The sequence below is a fragment of the Phyllobates terribilis genome, unplaced genomic scaffold (genome assembly GCF_046119375.1).
Source record: "Phyllobates terribilis strain yellow unplaced genomic scaffold, ASM4611937v1 Scaffold_10__3_contigs__length_209671492, whole genome shotgun sequence".
Classification (NCBI taxonomy): domain Eukaryota; kingdom Metazoa; phylum Chordata; class Amphibia; order Anura; family Dendrobatidae; genus Phyllobates; species Phyllobates terribilis.
Genome location: NW_027362770.1, coordinates 118,033,143 through 118,051,759, shown reverse-complemented (window position 1 = coordinate 118,051,759; position 18,617 = coordinate 118,033,143).

The following is an 18,617-nucleotide window of genomic DNA, read 5'->3' as shown; positions in this document are numbered from 1 at the left end:
CTTGTGGGAATTCAGAAGCTCATAAAAATTTGTGCAGCGTGTGTCCACAGCCAGAAACACAGAACCAGACCATTGACTCAGGTTGAGTGAAGTTATCTGCTCATCTCTAGGTGAGATATATATTTATTAAATAGTTACATGATTTTTGAGACTGTTTGCAATGTTGACAGTTACACTATTTTTGAGATCCATTTGGTCTAAAAACAATATGGATGTGAAAAGGGCTTTAAAGCCATTTATTGTGAACTGTGCAGCACTTAAAAACCTACAAATTGAAGGGAATCTATCAACTTGGCAATGCAGTCCAGTCTATGGCCAGCAAGTCATAGAGCAGGAGGACCTGAACAGCCTGATGTACTGTATAGGCATTAGAGTTGGTTAAATCGATTTTCAGGACTCAGGTCCATCAGCCAGGTGAGAAACCTGTGACAGCTTGATGGGAGCCCTGCGAATATCTTTACCTCCTGCTATTCCCAGATCTTCTCTTGGTTAGTTGGGCTGGTGTAATGTCATTGACGCGCCCCCTGGGCTGTGGGGTACTCGGTTGCAGGGCTGGTCGATGCTGGGGGATGTCATGGTGGCAGTGACCTGGTCCGTGACCCAGGGTGGTCAATTAAAGGGGCAGTGAAAAGGGAATGAAGTTTTTATATATAATGTTCGTGATGCCACCTGTGGTATGCGGCTATATGAAACCGCCTCTGCGGTGCAGATCCACTGGAGCTGATTATGATGCAGCAGAGTTGATTCAGCTCTCCACAGCTCGGGCCTTCCTGGAATGTCACTCCCACATGGCGGTGCTGGGCCCTATGGTTCTGCTGAGCCTCCAGGAGTCTGATGGGCCAGGTGACCTGTAGTCTTCTGCCCTCCGGTTTCTGCTGCTGGGCCTTCAGTGCCCCACAACCTCGGACTCCGGTGTCCGGTTCTTCTATTCTTCCCTCTGGGGTGAGCTTATTCACAACTCCACTCCGCAGGTCTTTCCTCGTCGCTGTCCTCTTGTTGGTCTGGAGCCAGAAAAGTGTTGTATGCTGGTATACCTGATTAGGGGACCCCTCCTTGCTTCCAGGCATGGCATCACCCCCTTTGAGTGAGGCAATGCCACTGTGGCAACCGGACTCCTGGAGTGCCACATTCCCCCCTAGTTAAATTCAGTACTCCCGGACTGAGGTTACCTTTTTGAATTAACAATTAAAAATAACAATTCACGGTTTTTGGGGGTGTAATGGGCGGGGGGAGGGGGAACGGGTGGGTTTTGAAGGGCATTGCCAGTTGGGTGATGCCTCAATGTTGTTTATGTGTAATGTTAAAAAAGTCTTTTAATAAAAAGTATCTGATTTAAAAAAAACAACAACAATTCACATTGCAAATAGTTTAAAAAGTCTCAATAGCAAAAATCACAAAAACCCAACAAAAATTTGTAGCAGTCACTGCGGCGCTTAGTCTTAACGCCACAACCCGGGAATTGTCTTTTTCTGGATAACTGAAGTTTGATTGGTGGGAACCACATCAACCCACTTAGTGTATCGTCCCTGGGCGTGGCTTCAGGGCACTCTGTCGGTGGGCTTCGTTTTCGGCCACACCTTTTGTTTATTTTCAAGGCCAATTTTTAACTATATTCAACATGGTCCTCACCACACCTAGTCCTGTGGTCCAATTGTCCATAAATTTAACAACTATATACTTTACATTTTTATTCTCTTACACTTTAGTTTCTCCAGCGAGCAGGGAGAAGACCTTTAGTACTACAGGTTGATCTACACAGTACATTTGTTACCACTGACCTACCCTGGTCCCAAGTGTCTACCGCTGGTGTGGTGGGCTCAGTGTGGATTACACTACGGTTAGTCTGAGGTAATACCGGTAGATTGGGTAGTCTTCTACGAATTCTTTGACTCACCATGGGTATGACAGGTTCACCGCTAGCAGAGGGTAGATTCTCCTGATCTGCTGCTGATGCTGAAGACCGATTGGTCTTCCAGATGTTCTGGAGCCTCTGCAGCTTCCGGTGAGGCCACTTTGAGAAAGGTCAGGATAGGTACCACGATTGCTCTGTTCACCTGTGTCCAAGACTGGGGTAATTCTCCGAGGATTGTTTGGAACGTTTCTTCCACCTTTCCTGTGTGCTGGGGACTGTCTTGGTCTTCTTCTTTGTGTTTCAACTGATCAGGGCATATCTTCAAGTGGTCTCTTGAGACTGCATGAAGTTTCCTCTCCATCTTTGCTGATGAGGCACACCTTGGTGTTATCGAAATTTGAAGGTAAGACGGTGTATGGCTCAACCTCCCACTGGTCATCTAATTTGTGGACTCTTCTCTTCCTTTTGAGTACTTGTTCTCCAGGTGACAAGGGAACTGCAGGTGCATGCTGTGTAAGTTTTCTACTGCCTCTGTCTCGCCTGGGACAAACTTCTCTCCACACATTCTTGCACCTTGCGGTATTGTTGCTGCCGCTCCGTATCCCAGTCTGCATCTGGTAATGTCATCACTGGTGTTAAAACTCCCATGTCTAAGTCAATAGGTAGCTTACCAGGTCTTGCTCTCATCAGGTAAGCGGGTGTACATTTGGTGGAGTTCACCGGGATGTGGTTATATAGGTCCACCAAATCTGGTAACTTCTCTGGCCACAGGCTACTTTCTTCAAGGGTCAACGTCTTCAAGAGGTCTATTACCACCTGGTTCATCTTCTCGCACAACCCATTGGTCTGGGGATGATACAGTGTCATCCTTATTTTTTTGCAGCCGTACAAGTTACAGAATTCATGGAACACTTCTGCTTCGAAGGCTGGACCTTGGTCTGTCAGCACTCGTTCAGGGTAACCGTGCGGGCGACAAAAGTGTTGTTGAAACGCTTTGGCTGCCGTCTGAGCCGTCTGATCTTTCACTGGCACTAGTACCAAGAACCGGGAGTAGTGGTCTACTATGGTGAGAACGTAGACATAGCCTGACCAGCTTGGGGCTAGCTTCACATGGTCCAAGGCTACCAGTTCAAGTGGTTGTTTGGTGATTATGGGCTGAAGGGGAGTCCTCTGGCTGTCACGGTCCTTACGTCTCAGGTTGCATGGACCACATTCTCGACACCATCTCTCTATTGCTTTCCTCATGCCAGCCCAGTAGAATCGCTCACGTAGCAGGACTTCCAACTTCTTCCACCCGAAGTGTCCTGCCCCATCGTGGTACGCTTCTAAGACCATTGGCGCATCCCGCCTCGGGACTACCACCTGCCAGACCAGTTTGTGCGTCCGGGAGTTGATACTTCTTCGACACAGCTTTCCCTCGTAGATGAACAGCTTGCCCTTCTCCTTCCAAAACTGTTGGGTCTCCTGTGGAGCATCTGGATCATGGTGCGAGTCAGCTTGTGCCAGCAACTCCTTTACAAGGCGAACAGCTTGGTCGCTATCCTGCGTATCTGCCCATCCATGGTGGGTCACCCCGTGATGATGGAAAGCTCTTCTCCCCTATCTGGCAAGTTGGGCATCCTGGATAGCGCATCAGCTTTAGTGTTTTTATGCCCCGCGCGATACTTGTTGGTAAACTCGTAGTTAGACAGTCCTGCCATCCATCGTTGTTCTAGGGCACCAAGCTTCGCAGCCTCCAGGTGCGTCAGCGGGTTTTTATCCGTGAAGACTGTAAATCTGGAGGAGGCAAGGTAATGTTTGAAGCGCTCTGTTACAGCCCAGGCTATGGCTAAAAACTCCAACTTGAGGAACTATAGTTGTCGGAGTTCCTTTCCGTGGGCCGGAGCTTCCTGCTGGTGTAGGCAATCACTCTCTCTCTCTGCCCTGCTCTACCTGGGACAGCACCGCCCCCAATCCCACATTGCTGGCATCCGTATGGAGTATAAAGGGTTGGCCACAGTTGGGGTAGGCCAGGACTTCGTCTCCCGTAAGAGCCACTTTCAGTCGAGTGAAGGATTCTTCTTCTGTTTTACTCCACTTGAACGGAGGATTCTAATTCTTAGCCTTCTTGGACTGGCCCACTAAGAGGTCTTGCATCAGTGCTGTTATCTTGGTGAAACCCTTGATGAATCCCCTGTAGTAGCCTACCAGCCCGAGGAACTGCCGCACTTCTTTGATAGTGGAGGGTCTTGGCCAGTCCTTTATCGCGATGACTTTTTCAGGGTCTGGTGCTACACCTTCGGCGCTTACCACATGACCTAGGTACTGCACCTTGGGCTTCAACAGGTGGCACTTGGACGGCTTTACTTTCAGGCCATAACCACATAGGGCTTCGAACACTTTGGCCAGGTGCTCCAGGTGGTCTTCACATGTTTTTGAGTAGACGAATATGTCGTCTAGGTACAGCAGTACGGTTTCGAAGTTTTTGTGTCCCAGGCAACACTCCATTAACTGCTGGAAGGTTCCTTGGGCATTGCAGAGCCCGAATGGCATGCAGTTGAATTCACTGAGGCCCATTGGGGTTGTAAACACGGTCTTCTCTCTGTCCGCCTCTGCCACGGGAACCTGCCAATACCCACTGGTGAGATCCAAAGTGGAGAAATAATTAGGGGATCTTAGTGCAGCTAATGATTCCTCAATTCTGGCTAATGGGTAGGTGTCCTTATGTGTAATGTGGTTAATCTGCCTGTAATCAACACACATCCTCATTGTACCATCTTTCTTTCTAATGAGAACTAATGGAGCTATCCAGGGGCTACAACTATCTCTGATCACCCCAGCCTCCTTCATCTCCCGTAACATTCTTTTGGCACATTGATAGTGAGCTGGGGGTACAGGCCGGTACCTCTCTTTAATGGGCGGATGATCTCCTGTGGGGATATGATGTTGGACCCCTTTTACCTGCCCAAAGTCTAGTGGGTGTTTGCTGAAGACTCGCTCATATTATTGGACCACCCAGTATACTCCATGCTTTGGTGCAAAGGGGTGGAGTGAGTGCCCACTTGTAGCTTCTGACACCAATCCTCCATCTGCCCCTTGGAGCCATTATCCTCCGCTGGTTTGGACGGAGGCAAGGGTTCCACTGCCTTTATTGCGTTGTTACTGACAGTGAACAGCTTAGCAAGGTTAGCATACAGTGGTAAATGGACCTCTTTCTCCCCACAATTCAGGATACGTATCGGTACTCTCCCCTTGGGGTCATCGACTACACCTCTGGCTGTCAAGATGGTGGGCCTACTATCAGAGTACACGGGTTCTACCAGGTACTGATAATCTTGACCCGAGACCTATTGCTGCCCGACACCATATTATCATTTCACTCCAAGGGGGGAACGGATCACTCATTCTGACACTGCCGACTTCTCCTCCAGACAGCTCTATCTGTTTTCTTTGCATCAGTGCTTTGATCTCCTTCTGCAGAACTTGCTGCTGACTGGAACAGGCAGTCTCTGCGACCTGTTGCAACAAAACAATAATTTCCCCCAAACAATTCTCTATCACATTGGTGCCTATAGTTATTATAGGATGACTTTCTCGGCGATCAATATCAACAATAATCATTCCTTGTGATGGCAATTCTACTCAGCCAACTTTTATGGTCACCTCTTTATACCCCACCTGAGGCAAGGGCTGACCATTGCTGGCATAGATGCTATGATGTTCATCTGGACTGTGGGTAATATCCGAGTCAGTCCAGTATTGTTTATAAAGGATATATTTCATCATTGTCGCCTGGGAACCCGTGTCCAGCAACGCATTCAATGGGATGGCATCAAGCACAACAGGTAGGACCGGTCGTCCTCCCACGTACTTGTCTCGCCATCTTTGTGGGCCTGGTCGTCTGACTCCTGGGGGTTGGCCCTCTGCCCCAGGGGTTGCTCGTTTAAATTACATAATCTTGAGAGGTGTCCGCCTTTTGTCAGTGGCGACAGATGGGTTGTCCGTTCTGGTCGTAGCGATCGCTGTTTCTCCCTCTGGTCGGTGAAATTCTTCTCTGCCGTCGCCATGGGATGTCATCTGGACTGGAAGCCAGCTGGATCTTTTCATTTGGAGACACTTGCATGGCCTGCACAGTTTTGGTTAGTGTAGCCACACTTTTGGTCAGCTCCTGGACCTGAAGGCGTAGGTCTGCAGACGGGTCATTATCTAGGGTCTGCGCTAGTGATGAGCAATCACTAAAATGCTTGGGTACTCGTTGCTCGGGTAGAGCAAATTGGAATATTCGGGTGCTCGACCAGAGCGACGAGCCCAATGTAAGTCTATGGGAAACTCGAGCATTTTTCAGGCGGCTCCCCCCGGCGGTCTGCAGAGGGCCTAAAAATTGCCCAAATCGATGGGAATAGTGTTCAAATGACATGGGAAGAGCATGGGGAAGACGCCTGGAAGCATCTCTGACTCCCAGATCACTGTTATCAACAACGTTGTCTGAGGTATTACGCGACTTTTACGGACTCACAATAAAACATAAAGAACCAAAACCAAATTGGATTTTCCTGGGAAATATGTTAAGGAACATCCTTTCCAGGGTAATGACTTGTATATAAGGCAAAATAAATATACAAAAACAAAAATAATCCTCCACACCTTAGGTTCTGTTCACACGTAGCGTTTTTGTTGCGTTTTTGCACTTTTGCATTGCTTTCAACCAAGACAAGTGCATTCACCAGGAACTGTAATTTTAACATTTTACAACCTTATCTGGCCATGTGGTGTGTGACACATCATCAGACACATGCATACAGTGCTGAATAGACATGGGAACAGCATGGGGAAGACCTCTGGAAGCATCTCTGACTCCCAGGTCACTGCCTAAAAGTGTGCCCATCATAAGTGATCCTTGGCGCATGCGAAGATGCCTTCCGCCATGCACCTGTCATTGCAGACTTGCAACAATCACCGTCCACGTCCTTGCCCCAGTGCAGTGTTCAGTTGTCCCTACCCCATTCCTTGGAATGCAAGTGTAAGTATGCAGGCAGCCACCCACCCACCCACAGGCTGCAATACTATACTGCCAAATTTTTGACAGTAGCTTGCACTTGAAATGTGGCCTTTTAGGCTCGTGGAGGCAGAAGCTTTTCATAACCTCATGCTGGCGGCGGCCGGGTGTCCATACTCGGTCCCCAGCCGCCACTATATATCCCGATATCGCCTCCGCCTTCCACAAGCACTGGTCCCACAACATTACCCATGCCCTCCCCAGTGCACTTACTGTGAAGGGCCGCCTAACCACAAACATGTGGACAGGTGAATGTGGCCAGGGACGGTACAGAGCCAGTCCACAACTTTTTTTTGCTAAGAGTTGTATTTGGCTCGGTGAAAGGACTGGCATAGAGGGAAACCGTATCTACCCTGCGTGTCATTCCTCCCAGGAAGTTCTGTAATTGAGCTTGTTGCAGAAGCAATGGCAGCCCATCCAACATCAACTCGCACTTTTCGGTGGTGCTTTGACACACACACATATTTCTTTGGGCATTTGATTTCTTGAATACAGAGTTGGACAATGGCCTGATCTGAAATGCGTTTTGAGAAATAACATGCATAAGCATGGCCGATCCACATTAAAAAAGCAACCATAGAGTGTCCGGGAACCTTCCCCCACACTTTTCAAAGCCAGGGCTGCTTTTCGGCAGGGTTGGATGGGCCCACCAGAGAACTGGAGACTCCTCCGGCGTGCCCTGGCTTCTCCTTCAGGAGAGTTCATAGTGCCGAGGTGAGGCCATGATGATGATAGAAGCCACCATCTGCTTAGTTTTCTGTTACTTGGAAAGCAAGTGCAAGTATGTAGCCAGCCACCCACCCACCCACAGGCCGCAACACTAAACTGCCAGATTTCTGGGCAGCTCTTTGCACTTGAAATATGGCCCTTTAAGCTCGTGGAGGTGGAAGCTTTTCACAACCTCATGCTGGCGGCGGCCGGGTGTCCATACTCGGTCCCCAGCCGCCACTATATTTCCCGGTATGGCCTCCGCCTTCCACAAGCACGGGTCCCACAACATTACCCGTGCCCTCCCCAGTGCACTTACTGGGAACGACCGCCTAACCACAAACACGTGGACAGGGACGGTACGGAGACAGTCCACAACTTTTTTTTGCTGAGAGTTGTATTTAGCTCTGTTAAAGGACTGTCATAGAGGGAAACCGTATCTACCCTGCGTGTCATTTCTCCCAGGAAGGCCTCTAAAGCTGCTTGCACTTGAAATGTGGCCTGAACATTACTGTATATATACAGTTATAGGGTATGCAGTGAGTCCAACGGCTGACCAATTTTAGGAAAAACCCCACTAATAATTTAAAGACACACAAAGCAGGGCCACAGTAACAAAGTACGACATGTTCCCATTAGAAAGGAGAGGGTCTGCTATACAGTTATAGGGTATGAAGTGAGTCCAACGGATGACCAATTTTAGGAAAAACCCTACTAAGAATTTAATGACACATGGAGCAGGGCCACAGTAACAAGGTACGACATGTTCCCATTAGAAAGGAGAGGGTCTGCTATACAGTTATAGGGTATGCAGTGAGTCCAACGGCTGACCAATTTTAGGAAAAACGCCAGTAAGAATTTAAAGACACATGGAGCAGGGCCACAGTAAAAAGGTACAACATGTTCCCATTAGAAAGGAGAGGGTCTGCTATACAGTTATAGGGTATGCAGTGAGTCCAATGACTGACCAATTTTAGGAAAAACCCCACTAAGAATTGAAAGACACATTGAGCAGGGCCACAGTAACAAGGTACAACATGTTCCCATTAGAAAGGAGAGGGTCTGCTATAAAGTTATAGGGTATGCAGTGAGTCCAACGGCTGACCAATTTTAGGAAAAAACCCCACTAAGAATTTAAAGACACACAGATCAAGTCCAGAGTAGCAAGGTACAACATGTTCTAATTAGAAAGGAGAGGGTCTGCTATAAAGTTATAGGGTATGCAGTGAGTTCAATTGCTGACCAATTTTAGGAAAAACCCCACTAAGAATTTAAAGACACATGGAGCAGGGCCACAGTAACAAGGTACAACATGTTTCCATTAGCATGGAGAGGGTCTGCTATAAAGTTATAGGGTATGCAGCGAGTCCAATGGCTGACCAATTTTAGGAAAAACCCCAATAATAATTTAAAGACACATGGAGCAGGGCCACAGTAACAAGGCATGACATGTTCCCATTAGAAAGGAGAGGGTCTGCTATACAGTTATAGCGTATGAAGTGAGTCCAACGGCTGACCAATTTTAGGAAAAAACCCACTAAGAATTTAAAGACACATGGAGCAGGGCCACAGTAACAAGGTACAACATGTTCCCATTAGAAAGGAGAAGGTATGCTATCCAGTTATAGGGTATGCAGTGAGTTCAACGGCTGACCAATTTTAGGAAAAACACCACTAAGAATTTAAAGACACATAGAGCAGGGCCACAGAAACAAGATACCACATGTTCCCATTAGAAAGGAGAGGGTCTGCTATACAGTTATAGGGTATGCAGTGAGTCCAACGGCTGACCAATTTTTGGAAAAACCCCACTAAGAATTTAAAGACACATAGAGCAGGGCCACAGTAATGACAAATTCCTATTAGAAAGGAGAGAGTCTCCCACAGTGTTGGCCTATGCAGTGAATGCAAGGGCTGCCAAAAATTTGGAGGCACTTCAATGCCCCTTGGAAGAGACGTGGAGGAGGGCCTCATAAAAAAATGTTCCCATTAGAAAGGAGCGGGCCTCCTATACTTGTAATGTCCATGCACTAAGTGTATGGGCTGGCAAACATTTACCCCTGGGGGGTATACATGAACATACTGTATAAAAATATTTTTTTATCGGCATCATAAACACCAATTAAAAAAATTATGTGGGTGTTGCATCATGGACCATGGTCTCCCTGGTGATATGGTGGTGGAGGATGAGGAGAAGGAGGTGGACAAGAGCAAATTGCCAAAATCAGGAAGCGTATACCCATGTGTGGGTGTGAAAAGGTGCATGGGAATACACTTCCCAAGAAAAGACACTGGATTTGAGTTATGTTAGGCTGCTATCATTCGGTGGTGCTGAGAAGTCTGGCCCAATCCAGCCCTTGTTCATTTTTATAACAGTCAGCCTGTCAGCATTTTCAGTTGACAGGCGGATGCGCTTATCAGTTATAATTCCACCAGCGGCTCTAAAAACCCACTCTGATAAAACGCTGGCGGCAGGGCAGGCCAGGACCTCCAAGGCTTAGAGAGCCAGTTCATTCCACGTTTCGAGCTTGGATAACCAATAATTATAAGGCACAGCGGAATCACGGAGGGTGTTGGTACGGTGGGCAAGGTACTCCCTCAGCATCTTCCCAAACTTTGCACTCCTTGTGAGAGTACCCCGCGCCTCAGGGCATGTGCGATGGGAGGGTCTGAGAAAACTCTCCCAGAACTTTGACAGTGTTCCCCTGCCTCTGCTGGATTGAAGTTGTGTCTCTCTCGCCTGTACTCCTTGGTTGTCCTACGAAGTATGCCCTCTGCCACCAGCGTTTTCAGATGAGAAATTTTTTTATAGTTCCGCAACAAGGGCCTTTTGGTGCTGCCCCATTTTTGTAGACCTGTCCGCCTCAGGAATAAGAGATATAAAGTTCTCCTTGTAGCGTGGGTCTAGAAGTGTCACCAAACAGTAATGACTCTCACCTAAAATTTTGAGAATGCGAGGGTCATGGGAAAGGCAGCGTAACATAAACTCAGCCATTCGTGCCAGGTTACTAACAGGCAAGACTTCCGTGTCCTCACCAAGAGGATGACTGACCATGCTCTCCTCCTCCTCCTCTCTGACCTCTGGCCATCCACGCTGAACAGACGGTATGACAGCTGTGCAGGTATTACTGTCTATAGTGCATGAAACTAGCTCCTGTCCTTGCTCTTCCTCCTCTTCCTCATTGTCACCCAATCCACGTTGGGATGAGATGAGGCTTGGCTGTGTGTAATCACCCTGTATGGTTCCTTGCTCCATCTCATCGTGCTCCGCCTCCAATGCATCCTCTTTGATTGTGAGCAGAGAGCGTTTCAGAAGACAGAGAAGCGGGATGGTGACGCTAATTATGGCATCATCGCCGCTCACCATCTTGGTGGAGTCCTCATAGTTTTGGAGGATGGTACATATATCTGACATCCATGTCCACTCCTGAGGTCTTATGTGTGGATTCTGAACTGAATACCGACGGCCTTGTTGAAGCTGGTACTCAACAACTGCCCTCTTCTGCTCACAAATCCTTCCCAACATCTGCAGTGTAGAGTTCCAATGCGTGGGGACATCACACAACAGTCTTTGAGCTGGAAGCTGCAAGCGCTGCTGAAACACTGCAAGGGTGGTGGAAGCTGTAGCTGACTTTCTAAAATGGGCACACAGGCAGTATACTTTAACAAGCAGATCCGGCATCTCCGGGTAGGATTTGAGAAACCGCTGAGCCATGAGGTAAAGCACATGGGCCCGGCATGGTACGTGTGTGAGCTCGCCTCGCCTCAGAGCCGCCACCAGGTTCCGGCCATGTAGGTTCAGTGGTGTGAGCCAAAGATCTGCCTGCTATTTCAGAGCTGTACACAACTCTTCAGCATTGTGCGATTTTTCACTTAAGCATATTAGCTTCAGCACAGCCTGTTGCTACTTGACCAAGGCAGTGCTGCAGTGCTTCCAGCTTGTGACTGATGTGGTCATTTTGGAGATGGAGGCTGAAGAGGAGGAGGAGGCTGAGGAGGCTGAGGTGCAGGAGCTGTAGACTGTGGGGGCAACCCTGATTGACCTAGGGCCCGCAATCCTTGGTGTCGGGAGAATGTGTTCCTTCCCAAGGTCCGACTGGGTCCCGGCTTCCACTATGTTAACCCAGTGTGCCGTCAGCGAGATGTACTGTCCCTGCCCACAAGCACTTGCCCACGTGTCCGTGGTTATGTGGACTTTAACGGTAACTGCGTTGTTGAGAGCACGGCTAATGTTTTGGGACACGTGTTTATGTAATGCGGGGACTGCACACCGGGAGAAATAGTGGCAGCTGGGGACCGAGTACCGAGGGATGGCTGCTGACATCAGGTTGTGGAATGCTTCCGTCTTCATGAGCCTAAAAGGCAACATTTCGAGCGCAAGCAGTGTGGCCTGTGGGGCGTTGGCTGCATATTTCCGCTTGCTTTCCAAGGACTGGGGTATGGACAACTGAACGCTGGAACAAGGACATGGATGTGCTTCCTGATGCTGCTACTTGAGAGTGTGCAATGACAGGTGCAGGGCAGGAGGCATCTTCGCATGCACCATGGACAGGGTATTGGCTTGCATGCACAACAGCGGAAGAAGCAATGGTTCCACTCGCAGACACTGTTCCTGGCCCCTGGGGTTCGGCCCACAAAGTCGGGTGCTTTGTTGCCATGTGCCTGATCATGCTGGTGGTGGTCAGGCTGGTCGTTTTGCCACCTCTGCTGATGCTGGCCAGGCACGTGGTGCAAATGGCCTTTTTTGGGTTATCGTCACAGTCTTTAAAAAACAACCAGACTCGAGAAGTCCTGTTGGGGTACTCTGCTTCCCTCCCCCTGTGTGCTGCTGTCCTCGCTCTGCATGTCCTCCTGCCAGGTTAGGTCAGTTACTATATCATCCACCACCTCGTCTTCCACTTCCGCACCCTGGTACTCCTCCTGACTTTCTGGCAATTGTGTCTCATAATCGTCCACCTCTTGTGACACTTTCCCACCGTCGCCTTCGTGTGTTCAAATATTTGGGCATCGCTACACGCTATCTCCTCTTGCCCCACTTCAAGTGGACCAGGCGAGAGGCCCAAATCTATAAATGGAAATGTGAACAGCTCTTCAGAGTGTCCAAGTGTGGGATCAGATGTCTCTGGGTACTCGGCATGGTGGGAGGAAGGAGGATCAGGGTAAGGAATATGCGGTCCAGACTCACGGCTACTGAGCATTGACCGTGTGGAAGACAGGGTGGTGGTGGTGCCTAAGTGACTGGAAGCATTATCCGCTATCCAACCAACAACCTTTTGACACTGCTCTGTGTTAAATAGTGGTGTGCTGCGGTCCCCTAGAAATTGGGACAGAAAGGTCAGGCGATAAGATGAAGGTGTTTGCTGTGGCACAATTTCGGCTTGCCCACGAGCTTGTCCTCGGCCTCTGCATGCACCATCACGTCCAGTTCCACATCCCTTGCCACGTGCCTTGGCCATTTTAAATGGAGGACAGTATCTTCCACGCTAACTACAAATGACTGAGTTTGGAGCGAACGTATATGTGATCCGTGTGATGGAGAAAGCAGAGTTTAAATACCTATAGGCCTGTAGGTAAGTAGTTTGACCAGCAAACTGCCGTGAATTGCTTCACTGACACACTAAAGGAAATTTTTAATGGAGGCCAGAAATGGCAGTATTTTCTGACAACGTATATGTGATCCGTGTGATGGAGAAAGCAGAGTTTAAATACCTGGCCTGTAGGTAAGTAGTTTGAACAGCAAACTGCGGTGAATTGCTTCACTGACACACTAAAGGAAATTTTTAATGGAGGCCAGAAATGGCAGTATTTTATGACAATGTATATGTGATCCGTGTGATGGAGAAAACAGAGTTTTAAATAGCTGGATTTCTAGCACTGTAATATGGAAAGGACCTGGCTGTATTCTGCAGTGCCAACAAGCTAATGGCGCAGAAAAAAACGGTGTTCTCTGGATTGCTTTTTAAGCAAATAATGAGAATTAAGATCCAAAGAAAAGTATTCCTGGACCCTGAGACCTGTGCCTTTGTATATAAATATCTAACAGCAGCAGAAGGCAGAATTGGAATGGAGCCTCTAGTGCTATATGCACTGCAGTCTTCTATATACACTGCCTGCCTATACACCCTGCCTACCTGATATCTCTGCAGATGGATTAGTCCTCAAAAGAACTGTTTGTTAATATGGATATGTGTAATGTAAGGTTTTTCTCCCTACACTACCTAATACACAATCAAATCTCTCCCTGACACAGGAGCAGCTCTCCCTACACTGTCTAATCCGGAGTCACTGTGACGAGCATGGCGGCGCCAGGTCTGATATAGACCTGATGTCGCTGTGCGGCCAGCCAATCCCTGTAATGCCCACAACCAACATGGCTACGGCATTACAGTGCATGGCAGGCAATCCCTGCATGTTCATTGGCTCTCTAAAGAGCGACAAACATGCAGGGAGGGGACCCGAGTTCCCGCCCGAGAAACCCAGAAATACTCGGCGAACGCTGAGCATATCGAGCAGTGAGATGCTCGGGCGAGTGTAATGCGGTACCGGAATGCAACGCACAGAGACACAAGGCGAGAACAGTCAGAGATGTTTGTAAACAGTTTTATACAACGGCTATACTGAAACAAGGGATTAGCAACAAGGGTAATGAACAGTGATTTGAAATATCAGAAAAATACGAAATTTCTCAAAGTAAGGCGCAGTCTCTTAAAATAAGGCGCAGTCTTTTAAAGTAAGGTGATGCCCTCAAGCATGAGAAGCACCACACAAGTTCTTTAACCGTGAATTTAGCCCTAGCGGGGGTCACCGGTTATTCCCGCTAGGCCGTGAGTCTCTTTCCGGATGAATTCAATTAAATCATGTTGTGCTACTTTATCTCCAACCGCCCCCCTCCCAACCTGAGTACTTAAACCCAATTGTCCCCGGTACCATGGGTGAGCAGTGGAAGTGACGGCCCTGCTCACGTATGCAGCTCCTGTCTGCTTGGCTGTTGGGGGCAGTCTCTCGAGCCTTGGATAGGGGGGTCCAGGCCTCGTCTGTCGGCGGCTGACGTCGGGTTCCGCGAACTCACTCAGCACCGCGATCAGGTTCCTAGTATCCTCAGCAGGCACAGCACTCGAGTCACAACTGTGAGGGATCCGGAGCTCTTTTACCGGTGCCCGGCTGGAGCACCTCTCAGGCCTCTGGATTTGGTCTGTCACGCGGGGTTTCTCAGGACGCAGGGAGCACGTCTGCTCCTCTCAGCTGCTTGGCGCCAAAGACCCCTCAGGTTTGGCGCGCTAGCCTCTTATCTCTCTGAACTCCTTCCTGTAAGTCACCTGATCGGGTCCAGCCTCTGAATCTGCCCTCCCTGCAACTTCCTTTGTATATTTTGGTTCCGCTTGACTGTCTCTGGCCAGTAGATGGCAGTCTCGCTCCATCCTTGAAACGTCATGTTGAAGTTCTTTTACATGCTTTTTTGCTCGTTCTACATTCCTCCCTCCTTTTTGCTCGCCAGTCCTCGGGCGAGGGGACTCCTCGCAGAATTGATGTCTCCTTCGAGGCAGTGCAAGCTCAAACAGGAGTTGGGCACACTCCTGCGTTTTCTGTTGGATTCGAGACCAGCTAAACTCTTCCTGAGCATACCGGTTAGGAGGAATTCCGGCATTAGCCCGCTCAGTTCTGCGGGGCTCTTCTTGCGGAGGAGACTCTGGGAGATCCGAGGAATCAACTACTGGGGATTGCAAATCATTTCCTGACTCATTCTGACTTCCACTCGGGAGTGGCACCAACGGTTCTGACGGGCCCAACTGCATTGTGGCCCACCCTTCTTCATCCCCCAAGGTTTCTGTATGTGGCACTTCAGCCAACACGTCTGAGGGCCCAGCCCTGTTACAGACTTCTGCTTCAGAGGAGCAAGGTCGCAACATATTACGGTGCAACACCCTGGATGTCGCGGCGTCATCCCCTTCGGGCCTAACCTCGTAGACGGGGTTGTCTGGGTGAACCTTCTTCACCACCCGATATGGTATTGCCTCCCAACGATGGTCCAGCTTACTCCCAAATCGTTTAGCCCTCACCAGCACTCGGTCTCCTGGCTGAAGCGATCCATCTGTGGTCGGGGGCCGAACTGCATGCTCTATTTCCTGAAACTTCTGAGCAACCAGTCTTCTCACGGTATGGAGTCGACGCTGGTGTTCTCGAATCCAGGTGCTTGGGCTACTGCCCGGACCGGGGTCTTCTGAGTCTAGCTCCAGTTCGGTGATTTCTCGGCCACTTCTTCCAAACAGCAACATGTAGGGGGTGTAGCCGGTGGTTGCATGAACTCGATTATTATACACCCACACCAGCTCGGACACGAATTCGGGCCATTTCATCTTTTTGTCCGCTTCCAGTGTTCGCAACATTTGCAACAGGGTTCGGTTAAAGCGCTTGCATGCACCGTTCTCTTGCGGGTGGTAGGGCGTTGTCCGGGAACGGTCGATCCCATAGATGCGGTATAGCTCATCCATTACTCGTCCTTTGAAGCAGACCCCCTGGTCAGAATGTATTCGCTTCGGGCACCCATAAATCCGGATGAAATCTTGACAGATGGCCTTGGCTGCGGCTTCTGCCGTCTGATCTTTAGTGGGCGTCGCTACTGCAAACTTGGTGAAGTGATCAGCCATGACTAAACAGTGTCCATAACCGTTGTATGAAGTTCGTACCATCAAGTAGTCAATCATCAAGACTTCCAAGGGGGCAGAAGTGCGGATGGTCTGAATGGGAGCTCTTTGCTCCGGGGGCTTGTTCAACTCACACTGGCGACATGTTCGGCAGACCCCCTCGACTTCTTGTCGCAGTTGAGGCCAATACACCAGCCGTTGCAACCACCGGAAGGTCTTTTCTACTCCGAAGTGAGCACCTCTTCTATGAGCTTCTTGGGCTAGCTGTGTTACTAGCGCTCCTGGAACTACCACTTGCCAGGTAACATCAAACTCTCGAGGCAGCTGGATTCTTCGGCATAGCAAGCCGTCCTTCAGGAGGAGCCTCTCCCACTGGCCTAGGATTTGTAGGGTAGTTGGAAGTGAAGCAGCTCTGGTTTCCTGGTCGGGTCTCTGATTAAGGGCGACCCATTCTCTCAACTTTGCTAGCTCCAGGTCGGATTGCTGCAGATGTATCCATTCGTCTCTTGAACGGCCCAGAATCTGAGTGGGCCTCGGCTCCCCTTTGGTCTCTTGGGCGTCGACCACAGCAGCGGCGAACTGGCTGAAATCCGGGATCTCGTCGCCTTCGAGCTCCTCATCTCTGTCCTTCTTCGGCCCCGCCTGACTGACCCTGGACAGGGCATCTGCATGTGTGTTCAGGGCCTTGGACCGATAGGCGATTTTATACTGGAATTTGGACATTCTTGCGACCCACCGCTGTTCTAACGCGCCCAGTTTGGCGTTCTCCAAGTGGGCCAAAGGGTTGTTATCTGTCCGCACTTGCACTTCTGACCCTGACAGGTACTCAGCAAACTTCTCGGTCATGGCCCACACCAGTGCCAGTAGCTCCAGCTTAAACGAACTGTAGTTGTCCGGATTCTTCTCCGTATCTCGGAGTGACCTGCTGGCATACGCGATCACTCGCTCTTTCCCTCCTTGGACTTGAGCCAGCACTGCTCCCAGCACATGCAAGCTTCCATCAGTATACAACATGAACGGCTGCGAAAAGTCAGCGTAGGCCAGAATCGGGGCATCTGTTAGCGCCATTTTCAATGCTCGGAATGCCTCTTCTTGTCGTGGGCCCCACTGAATGGGCTGCCGCTTGGCTCCCCCGGCTGTTCCTCTCAGCAATTCATTGAGCAGGTTCGCAATCTTAGCGAAGTCTTTAATGAATCTGCGGTAGTATCCAGCGAGCCCCAGGAATGCCCTTAGTTCCCTTAGATTGGCGGGCGTGGGCCACTTCTGCACGGCAGCTACTTTCTCCGCAGTGGGGTGCACCCCTGCACTGGACACAGTGTGCCCCAGATATTCAATTTCTCGTTTGAAGAGACGACACTTACGAGGCTTAATTTTCAGGCCGTGCCTTTGAAGCCGTTCTAACACTTGTTACAATCTGCGGAGATGATCCTCAAACGTTGCGGAATAGATAATTATATCGTCCAGATATATTAAAGTGGCTTCAAAGTTGAGGTCCCCCAAGCATCTCTCCATCAGCCGTTGGAAGGTTCCTGGCGCATTTGTTAGTCCGAACGGCATTCGATTGAACTCAAACAGGCCCATAGGGAGAACAAAAGCTGTCTTCGGACAATCCTTCTCAGCTACTGGGACCTGCCAATAGCCACTGGCCTGGTCGAGGGAGGAGAAGAATTTGGTGCTCCCTAGTGCAGATAGAGACTCTTCGATTCGGGGGAGTGGATAGGGGTCCCGTACTGTACAGGCATTCAGCTTCCGATAGTCTACGCAGAATCTCAGGGTACCGTCCTTCTTTCGGACCTCACGATCGGAGCCGCCCAGGGGCTCTGGCTTTCACGGATCACACCGTTCCGCAACATGTGGGCCAACAGCTCTTTCACCTCCTGGTACATTTGAGGCGGGATCTGCCGATATCTCTCTCGGATGGGAGCAGTATTTCCGGTGGGTATTTCGTGCTGAATGTCCCGAGTGCACCCGAAATCATCTTCATGCTGTGCAAACACTCCCTGATATCGCTGTAGAAGTTGTTCGATCTGCCTTACATGTCCAGCAGAAAACTCAATCAGGTTAGCTTCCATTTCTTCCAGGAGGTGGCGTCCAGCCAACGGTTCTCTTCCATGTTCCTGGCTATTGAGGGACACCTCTAGGGTCCTTGGTTTTCCTTCCACAGGTGCCAGCCCTATAGCGTCAGCTCTAGTAAGGGCCTCCGGCATTACGCACACTCGCGCCACCTCTTGTCGGGGCAACAACTGTAAACTGGTGCCACTTAAATTGATGCAGCGCAAGGGTACTCGACCGTGCCGCAGGGTGGCCAGAGTTCGAGCAATCAGGAGTCCAGAGGGCGCTTCTTCTCCCTCCATTGGTTCAACTTGAATGTCCACGCCCT